Source organism: Ischnura elegans, chromosome 8, assembly GCF_921293095.1.
Source record: "Ischnura elegans chromosome 8, ioIscEleg1.1, whole genome shotgun sequence".
NCBI classification, from domain to species: domain Eukaryota; kingdom Metazoa; phylum Arthropoda; class Insecta; order Odonata; family Coenagrionidae; genus Ischnura; species Ischnura elegans.
In genome coordinates, this window is record NC_060253.1 from 47,233,969 (window position 1) to 47,244,245 (window position 10,277).

Below are 10,277 nucleotides of genomic sequence, written 5' to 3' on the forward strand. Positions count from 1 at the left end.
AGCACCACCTACTACCACATACTTGCAGTTGGATGCCATTGAAAGCATTGCTCTCCCCTTAAAGGAAAACCCACTCAGGGATCATTGTGGCTCATAAGGAAAGATACCCAAGAGTCATAACCAGATTTCATTCCAACTTTAAAGTGTGATAGAAAAAGAAATCTTAAGATATACTTAAGTTTTCGAGATATTATACACTAAAAATACCTGTAAAATGCAGATAATTGAGAAAACCTCGATAAATCAATGACGTAATGCAATTAAAATAAAAGCAGCCTCTTCTGTCCACTTTCTATCAATGGAGTAGACGAGTTTCTGTAAATGTGAATTAGGCTATGTACCTATTACACCAAGGGTCTTCAACCTGCGGCCCACCAGCTAATTTCTTGCAGTCACAGAGGCTAAAGAAAATACTGTATCGCCTCATACAATATTAAATATATATTGACACACTCGTCAAAAATAAACAATGTCAAACATTGCATTGATTGATAGAAATTTTCAACCAATTAAAATTATTGCACTCTGAAATTAGATATTTGTTTTTATTTTATTGATGTTGTGGCAATTGACGTGGAGCATTGTGGCCCTCCAGATGATGTGAAATCAATTTTTGGCTCTTGCGTTATAAAAGGCTGAAGACCCCTGTATTATGCTGCAGTGTTGTTATATGCATGGTAGCAGAACTATAGGTGTATATGAGCACTTTCTTCTTAGTGTTTATACGCACTTTTTACCAATAACATCTCGAAAATTAAGCCCCAAGGGATGCTTGAACATAAGCATATATACGTTAAAATTTCATTTTCTATCAAATTCTAGAGTTTATTTATTTATTTATTATCAATTTCCCCTTAAACAGCACATGACGGCCTTTTACAAAGAGGGTTTCCAATATTAACAAAGTAGATACAACACAAACATCCATGCCCTGGATAGGGATCACCTACCCAGGCGGGATTCGAACCCACGACCTTCGGATTGGCAGGCGAGGACTTTACCCCACCGCCACCGAGGCCGGCGGTTTGAACTTAATCTGGTGGTGGCACTAAGGTACATTCCCTCGTCAGCGCTGACAATTTTGCTCAATGACTTCTCAATGAAGTGAGTGGGGATAGCATGACTGGAAAGAGTGCTCTTCAGAGGATTGAGTGTTCTCCGCAAAATATGGTGTCAGCACCTCAACACACCAGGGTTCATTCATACCAACTTTCCATTATCAATTTCCCCGACTGTATCATGATATCCACCCCAAATTTTAAAAATTCACCTGACTTTAAATTGTCTTATTCAGGAGTTGGGAAGCTTATACAATTACCCCTTGCGATTGCATCAGTCTTCCTAATTTTGAATAAACATATCATTCATCAAGCAGGATGCCGTTTTGGAGAATAGGCATGCATGTATGGTCCTCAGCATCCTACAAGCCAGTCCTATCCCAGTGAGAGTCCTTGTTTCACATTAGAATGTGCCACATGATCAAAGTGCAGCAGGGGAATCTGGGAATCCGGTCAGTGACACATAACCAAGAGGTCACATGCACATCAAGTTATACAAATGTGCACTAAATTATTTATCATGAAACTCTTTTTAAACTTTCAAAAAGGTGAGATATTATGAAAGTACTAGCTGACCTTGCCTTGGGGCTGTTATTGTAATTAGCCTAGAGTCATCACACAGGAGCACCAGTCACCTAAATGTCGCCCCCTACCGGTATCACCCAATGCCCATGGGTCCATCCATATCATCATCCTCACTGGTTGTGCAACCGCTCCCACATTATTCCCTTCTGCAGTCTGCCAATGAGTCAGTTTGCAATGTTGAGGGAATGAGATTCCTAATCTGAGTTCTATGACTACTAGTTGGAACTCCTAGGTGCATGATAATATCATTGGCAATGCAGTTTAGTCCAGGAATTTAATGGCAAAATGCAACATGGTACAGCCAGCCCAGTCAGATTAGCAACAAAATGTACACCTTGCCATTTGAACACTGCATCACTTCGCACATTCATCTATGATTTATATCTTTTGTCTGCACCTCTGGAGTTTCTCTACTGGTATACTCAGTTATAATTGGACACCTACTATGAGATATTTATGTTGTCTCACACCGAGCTGCTCGCTGTCAGGAGGTAAATTCCATAGCTGTTGTGGTGGAGCACTAAGATGTCACTCCCCCTGAATGTGCCCATAAGATTACCAATGAGCATCAAATAGGAGAATAAGCACATGCAGGAATTCATTGGGTCAACAGTCCCACTTTAATCATTTTCTGCAAGTTAAGTCATTAGAAATGCTCCTTACATTCAATGTTACGGGTCATTCACAGTCAGATTCATAAGCATTGAGTCAGTCAGTCACCAGGTTCGACTACCAAATTGAATATATGATGAGACACATGTGAGGGGCAGTGAAAATAAGAAATGGCTATGGATTATAATCATTCTTGTAAAGAATGCAAGGGTAGACAAAAGAGATAAAAAGACTTGTTTTGCTACTTTTTCTACTGAGTTTGCTTAAGGTTGTCAACTCCTTCTCTCACAATGTTGCAATTTTTTAAATTGGTTAACATCTTCTATCTGAATTTTTGCCCAAAACTTTTAAAAATAATAAAATTTTTACATCGTGTTTCTTGGTCGGACAAACCATATTTTTAGGTGAAGAGATCTGTCATATGTGATAAAAATAGTTTCCAGACTTCAACATGCAGGTAATGTACCAAATTTTCTTCAATCAGAAGACCTCCACCCACACTCCAAAAGGTAATCATTTTCTATGAAAGGAAACTCACAACATGACTTATTTCTATTCTTTTCCTGCATTGATTCTTTTTTCACTCAAATATGGTATATTTTCCAAAATTTTCTTAATTAAGTCCCACAGATAAATTTTTTTTAATAGGTTTCATTCACTTATAATGAATTCCAACAACAGTTAAAAGAGCACGTAGCAAAGGTACATATAGAAAAGTTTCTCAGGTTTTCCACCGGTTGATGTTCTCCATGTCTCCAAAGGTAGTTATTTCTTCATTTGGGGTTTCAGTGGACATTTACATGAGTTTGTCCACTATTATCTCCTCCAAGTTGAAAAGACAAAAACCCTCAGCCCCATTATCACATCTTACATAGAATTTCATTTGCCCAAGAAACACGACACAGCAATGAGATTCAACTGCCCCACAAATAATCAATGCTCTAATATTTATTAGTTTTTTTCTTTCAATTACCCCCGAAAACAGCACAACGAGGCCTTTACATCGGCAGTTTAAACAATCAACAACAGACGATTACATGCACCCATGTCCTGGAAGGATCAACCTATCCAGGCGGGACTAGAACTTGCAACCTTCGGTATGGTAGGCAAGGACTTATCCCTGCTGCCACCAACGCCGACATAGAAAAAAATGGGTTCATTTCTTTTGAAACTTTAACTACCATGTTGAACTACCAATAGCCTCAAAGACAGTGCAAGATTCTCCCTTCCTAAATGTATCGAACTCAGGCATCAGATCTCTCACAATGAGCAACTTAACTTTATAGCAATCTATTACAGGTTAATATATAGTGTTCTAACAACACCCACCATATACCGAGGCTGAACTCTGTTCATTTTATCTTTACGGGTGAGCTGGTGTGGCTAAAGTAAGTGGGGGTAGAAGAGGGAAAGTTTCTCGACATGTGACTTTCCCTTTGCCAATCAGCAGACAGCAGGCATGGCCTAGCACTTCCCAAAATTCAGTCGCTCCCAAACCTCTGTAGCGTTAACACCATGAATCTGCTGCTGGAGCAGAGTTGCCAAACCTCACACATTTTCCTAATAGGTCTTTAGGTATGCCTTTCACCAACGATGCCACATTCAGTGTGTTACCTGATAATGTAATGGGCTTCTGTGAAGGGATAATCCCCAATATCTTCCAAATAAGTAGGTATATTGTCTTGGCACCGGGCTCAAAATACCAGTGGCCACCCATGACGCATATGTTTTTAGTGACAAACTAGGGTGGCTAAGTTTGCTCCTGCTCTACATTAAGTGAACAGATAAGAGTAGGGTAGTATGCAGAAGTATAAGTAAGCTTTAAAGCCCGCAAAAGTGTTAACCAAGCAATTGGATTAAAATGGAGCAACCCCAGGAACAAACGATACCTAAATTACATCATTATATAGAAGCCTTGTCAAGAGTTTAATTTATTCAGAACGTTTCTGTGGCACGGGTTCTCATTATCTTATGCTCCCATTCCATTGATAAATTAGTTGTGTTGTGGTGAGGAAAGGTGTGTGGGAACAGAAAATGGTACGAATAATGATAGAGTAGGGGATTGTGTTTAATGGGCTGGCTACTTCATATGCAAATAATAATTTAACAAACCATCAATTGAACAAAGGATAATCCACTCGATGCTGTGATAAAATGTCACACCTGCCACAAATTTGATTCTAGCAAACCCACACCTTCCTACACATAGCACACCCCTGAGATGAAATTAAGCCAAAAGTGAGAATCACACTTTTCACTTCTGATATGCTCTAGAGAGGTTAACTCACACTACACTGTGTTTACCAATTGAACTCCAAGCCATCCATGATGAATGATAAGTTGATGCAAAATTTCTTGGGCCAAAGGACTTAGACTGTCTTACATGCAATCATTGGCATAAAAAAAACAATTGATAGACAGGCAACGGTAATTGGTTGATGAGAGGCAATAATGAGAGTAGAGAACTCCCTGTACGAAAGTTAATTCAACAAATGTTTCTTCAGAAGACATATCTAACATGTTAAAGCCCATATTACTTATTAAGGATAAAACTATAACCATTTTATGCCCTGAAGACGATGGACAACTCGCCCATCGAAACGTCGGCCGAGATGGAGTTGGAGAACTTGACCCGGTGGAAATCCTGTATAGCCTTCCACAAGGAAGACCCTCACCAGCTACATAACACCTTCAATGTGGTTCAAAAATATGTAAGTAGACTTTTTGATGAACGCACATAAATATGTGCTAAATTTGCCATGGGTTTCCAACAAATGCATTTATGCTTCCACGTATGAAATGGAGCTTTATCTATTTCGATGGTCTTATTCAATATAAGAAATATTCTCCTGTAATACCATGACTCTCAATAATGCTATGAAACCATTTTAATCAAACCAAAATCAAGTTTATGGCCACAAATGACAAGGCATAATCAGCCATAACTAAAAGGATTTTATTTTTCATTTTCCTTTGGTGCTCTTGTTGGTCCTGAATTGTGTGTCCTGAATCTTATGGCCAATTGAAAATTCAAATAATGGTCAATATGCAGTGCTCCATGAGTTATGTGAATATAATTTTTGTGATGGCAGTATTTAAACATGATAATAAGGACCAAACACAATTCGTAAATAAGGAAAATAGAATTAACGCCACAAATACTAAATGAAAAAAATATTGAACCACAAACATTTTTAACCATGAAAATCGACGAGCCATATCAATCAGTGAAGTTGACATTAATGGTAAACTACTTAGCTGCTGTTTTATATCCTGAATTTCCGTGGACTATAAACCTAGAGTGGGCAAATTTCCTGCGAATTCTTTCAATTAAATATTTAGAGCAAGTTGTGATTTTTTGTCCTTTTATTGGAGTCATCCTTTGGCCACCATATAAAATACAGGAGTATTCTTGGTGAGGTAAAAAAAGGTCACCTGAGCAACATCGAAAATTTTGTGACTTTGGAGGGTAATGTACAGTGTAACCATGGTGTCGGAATAGACAGTGTTCATTGACATATTTATGAGGCTATTGCCGAACGTAATCCAATCATTATCAGCTTTAGATAAGCCCTTTCATTTCATTTAATTCAAGAGAAATTAAATAAAAGGAAAGGGCTTATCTACAGGCTTCAAATGTGGTCAGATAGAGGTCCATTAGTGCTTTTCTCGTTTCTTACATGTTCACCATTTGATAGTGTCACTGCCAATTTAAGAAAACAACTGAACACAAGCTACTGTAAGCTGGTCTTGATTAGCTTATTCTCATAAATGAAGGATACCATTATTCCAAATTCTATTTTCAATATTAGAGACTGGAGATGACAGAATTTTCGTAAATTACAATTCCATTTCATCAAATCCTAAATAATTTATGACCTCCTACCTACGTTTAAAATGAAGCCCCTGCCTCTATTACTAGAAATATAATATATAAACAGTAGTTTAGATGATGATAAAAATCATGAACGGGTCACATGAGAGTTAAATAGCTCATATCACTGGTGAATACAGGTAAAAACATTGAAGGGTAGCGATACTGGTATAAACATAACCGAAGTATATACACAAAATAACGAGGACCAAAACGTCATGCGACATAATTTTGTGGGGGAGCAGATATAGGCCACTGGGTTACATTTAAATACTAATGGATTTAGTATTTAATTTTGTTCACTTGACATGGGTGTTAAGGATTAATTGCTCGATGCGGCCACTGTCCTAATACTATCCAGCCGAAGCTAATTTTTTCCGGCTATTATCGCAATTTTCCAAACTTTTTTCTAATATGTATTTCCACAAATATTCACCTTCACTGGAGATGAGCCTATGCACAGAAACATAAGTCTACGACTGAATTAAATACAATCACGAATGAAAAATAAACTTTCGGCATGTTGCGAAAACACCGCCTAAAAATTGAAGTGTTTACTATGCACGGGATGATGAGGAATATGAAGAAAGCTAAATCTACCGCGCCGTTATTACATGCATGTCCACATTTCGGCCAATTCGTTCAGTGATCGCTTTAAAAGACGAGTTGCCATCGTACAGTGAAGAAGACGACAATGCGTCGACGAAGAGGCCTACACAATGAAGAGATGGGGTCCCGAAGGACGGAAGTAGGTTGCTTAACTCCGCATACATTATGATCACACGAGGGGTGACATTAGCGGGTAGATACCAGATTTACAGGAAGAAAATTGACAAGCCGTGCGTTGAATTCCTTTCGGGACAACAAGAGGAAACTCGCAAAACCAGAAAGACACGATCGGATACCTACTGAGACTCCAGATACATAAACTAGATTGAAAACTTCCCTCAGGATTACACGAACAAGGGAAAATTTCCAAAGAAACTAATGAAGGGAAGCCTGAGGGAAGGAAGGAAGAATGAGATCACCAGATACAACAATGATAGCGCGACGCTGGATGGCGCACACTCAGGGGGCGAGAGGCGTACACACGCGAGGTGGGGCCGCTCATTGATGAGAACGAGCCCCTCCCGCACGCTCGCTACATTACCCTCCTACATGCACACATACACGCGTGGTGGATTACGTCGATGATGTGCTGCTGCAGCCTACGTCACCGCGCAATCACATGCCAACGCACGGACCAACACGTACGTAATCCACACACAGATCGCCCTCATTGCGACAAAATACTACCTCCCATGATAACATCAGATGATATACTCAAGATTATAGTTCGTGTGGTTCGCGTAAAAATATGACTCACAACAACTATTCTGGACTCTAATGATACAACGGCGTTCTCACAGCAGACACTGTTGCACGGAACGACCCCCGAACTAACTCTTTCCCATTAATGGAAAAAATCGCAATTATCCTTCCTTGTTCCCGACATTACGAGTTTACACAAATTCCGATTCCTTTCTGGAGGTACTAGGTACGGCTGGGTCGCTGTTTGGAGGCGTATCCTAAGTAGGAGAGATATGGAAGAACGCGTGGCGGCAACACCATTTAATCTATCATCGCTTAGTTAACACGGCCACCAGGAAAAAACATAACTGCAGGATTAAACACATTTTCAACGCAAATACCCATAATTAATAGCCCACTTGAACATCATATCGCAGCAGGCAAAATGCAGTAATTCAAGTCACCAAAATATTAGTATGTGACTGCTTCGTTTACAAGAACTAGAAGGAACAACATACAGACAACTTTCTAAATTCCCTGAAACTAGCCGAGTTCGGCAGACCACAATCGCCAACCGAGTCTACCCTGTTATCACAATCGCCAGTGGTCAAACAACAACACGTTAACAGCCCATTACTAAAAGAGGAAGCTTTCAGAAGAAAAACAACTTCCTTTCTACCAGTTCAATCGTCATCTGGCGACAAAACAATAAATCACTAGAGTATGGAACAATGCGGGGTTGCAGAAGGAACAACCATTTCTGAATATACTGCTCGACTTGGTACGTTGGCCTCCACAACAACATATTAAAAACAAAGATACATTAAAATACTTTGTCGTTTTCACTATTCGCCTCCACAACCCATGTAGAAATATCTCGAAATATTCCACAAGGCTTCCCTACGCTACGATGTGGGCTGAGGCACTCGTAACTTAGTCAATAAACACATGTCATCCCATGAAATATGCGCAATGCGAATTTACTTAAGTATAATCCCCAAAACATTAACATGACTGATAAAATGTTATGAATACCGTACAATTCGTTATCATAACATGCAACTAATCTTTATACTGAATGTATTCTTAGGATTTTTCAAAGAAATTAAAACAACAAGCGACTTCTGCATCTAACATCACTAACGCATTATTAATGTCTCAATTTTGGCATTCAGCGACTTCCAAACGATATCAGATAGTTTCCAATGCTCCATTTACGTGCTATGGATTTCCCATCATAAGCATATACCCTAACCAACTCAGGAGTTCACGAGTCACATGGTTATACACGAACAGTAGGAACAACATTTAAACTGTTGACTAAAAATCTGACACACTTAACACAAACTACAATCAACACATTTTGTGGAAAAACAAACACATGGAGTATCGGAAATATTAATTTTCACGACACAGTTATGTAATTATCCTAGAAAAGCACGAGAAAAATATGTTTCGATCATCATGCTTAGAGCTACTATTACGATGCGAACTATGCATATCGATGTTTTTTTATTATAACAAGAAATAAAGAGCACTCTTGTATTGCTTACCAAAAACGATAGGCCCTTCGTTTTACTCCCAGCAGTAGAATATAAACTCAGCCAATGACAGTACAACATTACTTTGTCGAAATATTCAAAATAATCCATTAACGTTGAGGTTTTTCTTCCTTCACACTTCACAATCACTTTTCCCAAAACATTAACCAGCAACTCACTATGGTCATCATAAAAGAACACTTCTTCCGAAACATTTGCCCAAAAAATACCTTGGTCATCATCAAAAACCGCACAGTCCATTTTCTGTGGATGTGAAATACAGCCAAGGGCACGGTTATATTACAGACGCAATAAGAACACGCATCAATATTCCCAATTGTAAAATCGTTGTTTCCGCAATATATCTCACATATACAGTAAAAATATGAATACACAACATTCTTCAATTGCTGTCCATATATTGACAACACCAAACTGGTCAAAACACGGCAACACTATTCCAATTCCTGGACACAGATTCACGAACGCAAAATGTGCTCTTGAGAGAACTAGGCAGGCGGCAAAAACAGCAGTCCTAAAGATTTACGATAGCATCAGGCACTTACGTAAACGGAAATAATGTCCTGGGCCTGAAACATAAACTCGTGTAAAACTGTCCTTGGTCACATCTTCCCTTTCCAAAACAACCAGAATCTACTATGCATATATCTGCATCCATCTTAGAAAAAGGTCATGTGTGCTGGAAACTGAGCAGTGTAAACAACTTCCACGCATGCGTCAGCGTGCGAGGCACCTCGATCTCGATCCACCCAATAATGCACACATTTGCCGATAGATGTCTATCTGCATTGAATGGAATTCTCAAACTGTGAAATCGTGAAATGTTCAAAAAAATTGCATGATCTTATGTGATCGCATCCGTAGTACTTCCCCGTAACTCCCGTACCCCCCTTACGTGAGAAGCATTTATAAATCTTGACTGCCTCCATAAAACATATATTCAACTCAACGAATCGACATTTTTGGACCATAGGGGAACCTCATATTCCATCTAAAATCTCTTTTCCGAGTTAAAAAATTATAAAGTCGTTGGAACTCAGGCCATTGCGGAAATGAGGTGTGGAGTAGTATGCCAAAATAATGTCCCAAAACTTCTCCTGTGTGAATCCTGCATTAAGGCGAAGTCTGGGGGTGCTGCTGGTTTGTTTGGACCAAAATGCATTACTTTAAGAAACGCGATTGTGTACACTTCGTGGAACACATTCATGAAGAATAGAAAAACGTAAAAAAAAAGTCTTAATTTCTGTATTCGCATACCGCGCCGTTCCTATCATCAGGCGATAAAGCTCCTCATCA

The 10,277-nt window shown here is 39.1% G+C and overlaps 1 protein-coding gene across 3 annotated transcripts in view; it reads right to left on the minus strand.

Annotated features, from left to right (window-relative positions):
• The window catches only part of LOC124164159 (insulin receptor substrate 1), a 67,013-nt gene extending 57,295 nt beyond the window's left edge, over positions 1–9,718 (minus strand). For all 3 annotated transcript variants that reach the window (XM_046541358.1, XM_046541357.1, XM_046541356.1), the window contains exon 1: positions 8,973–9,718. The gene's annotated coding sequence lies outside the window, so the exon portion shown is untranslated. The remainder of the gene's footprint in view (positions 1–8,972) is intronic.
• Between the last annotated feature and the right edge of the window lie 559 nt (positions 9,719–10,277).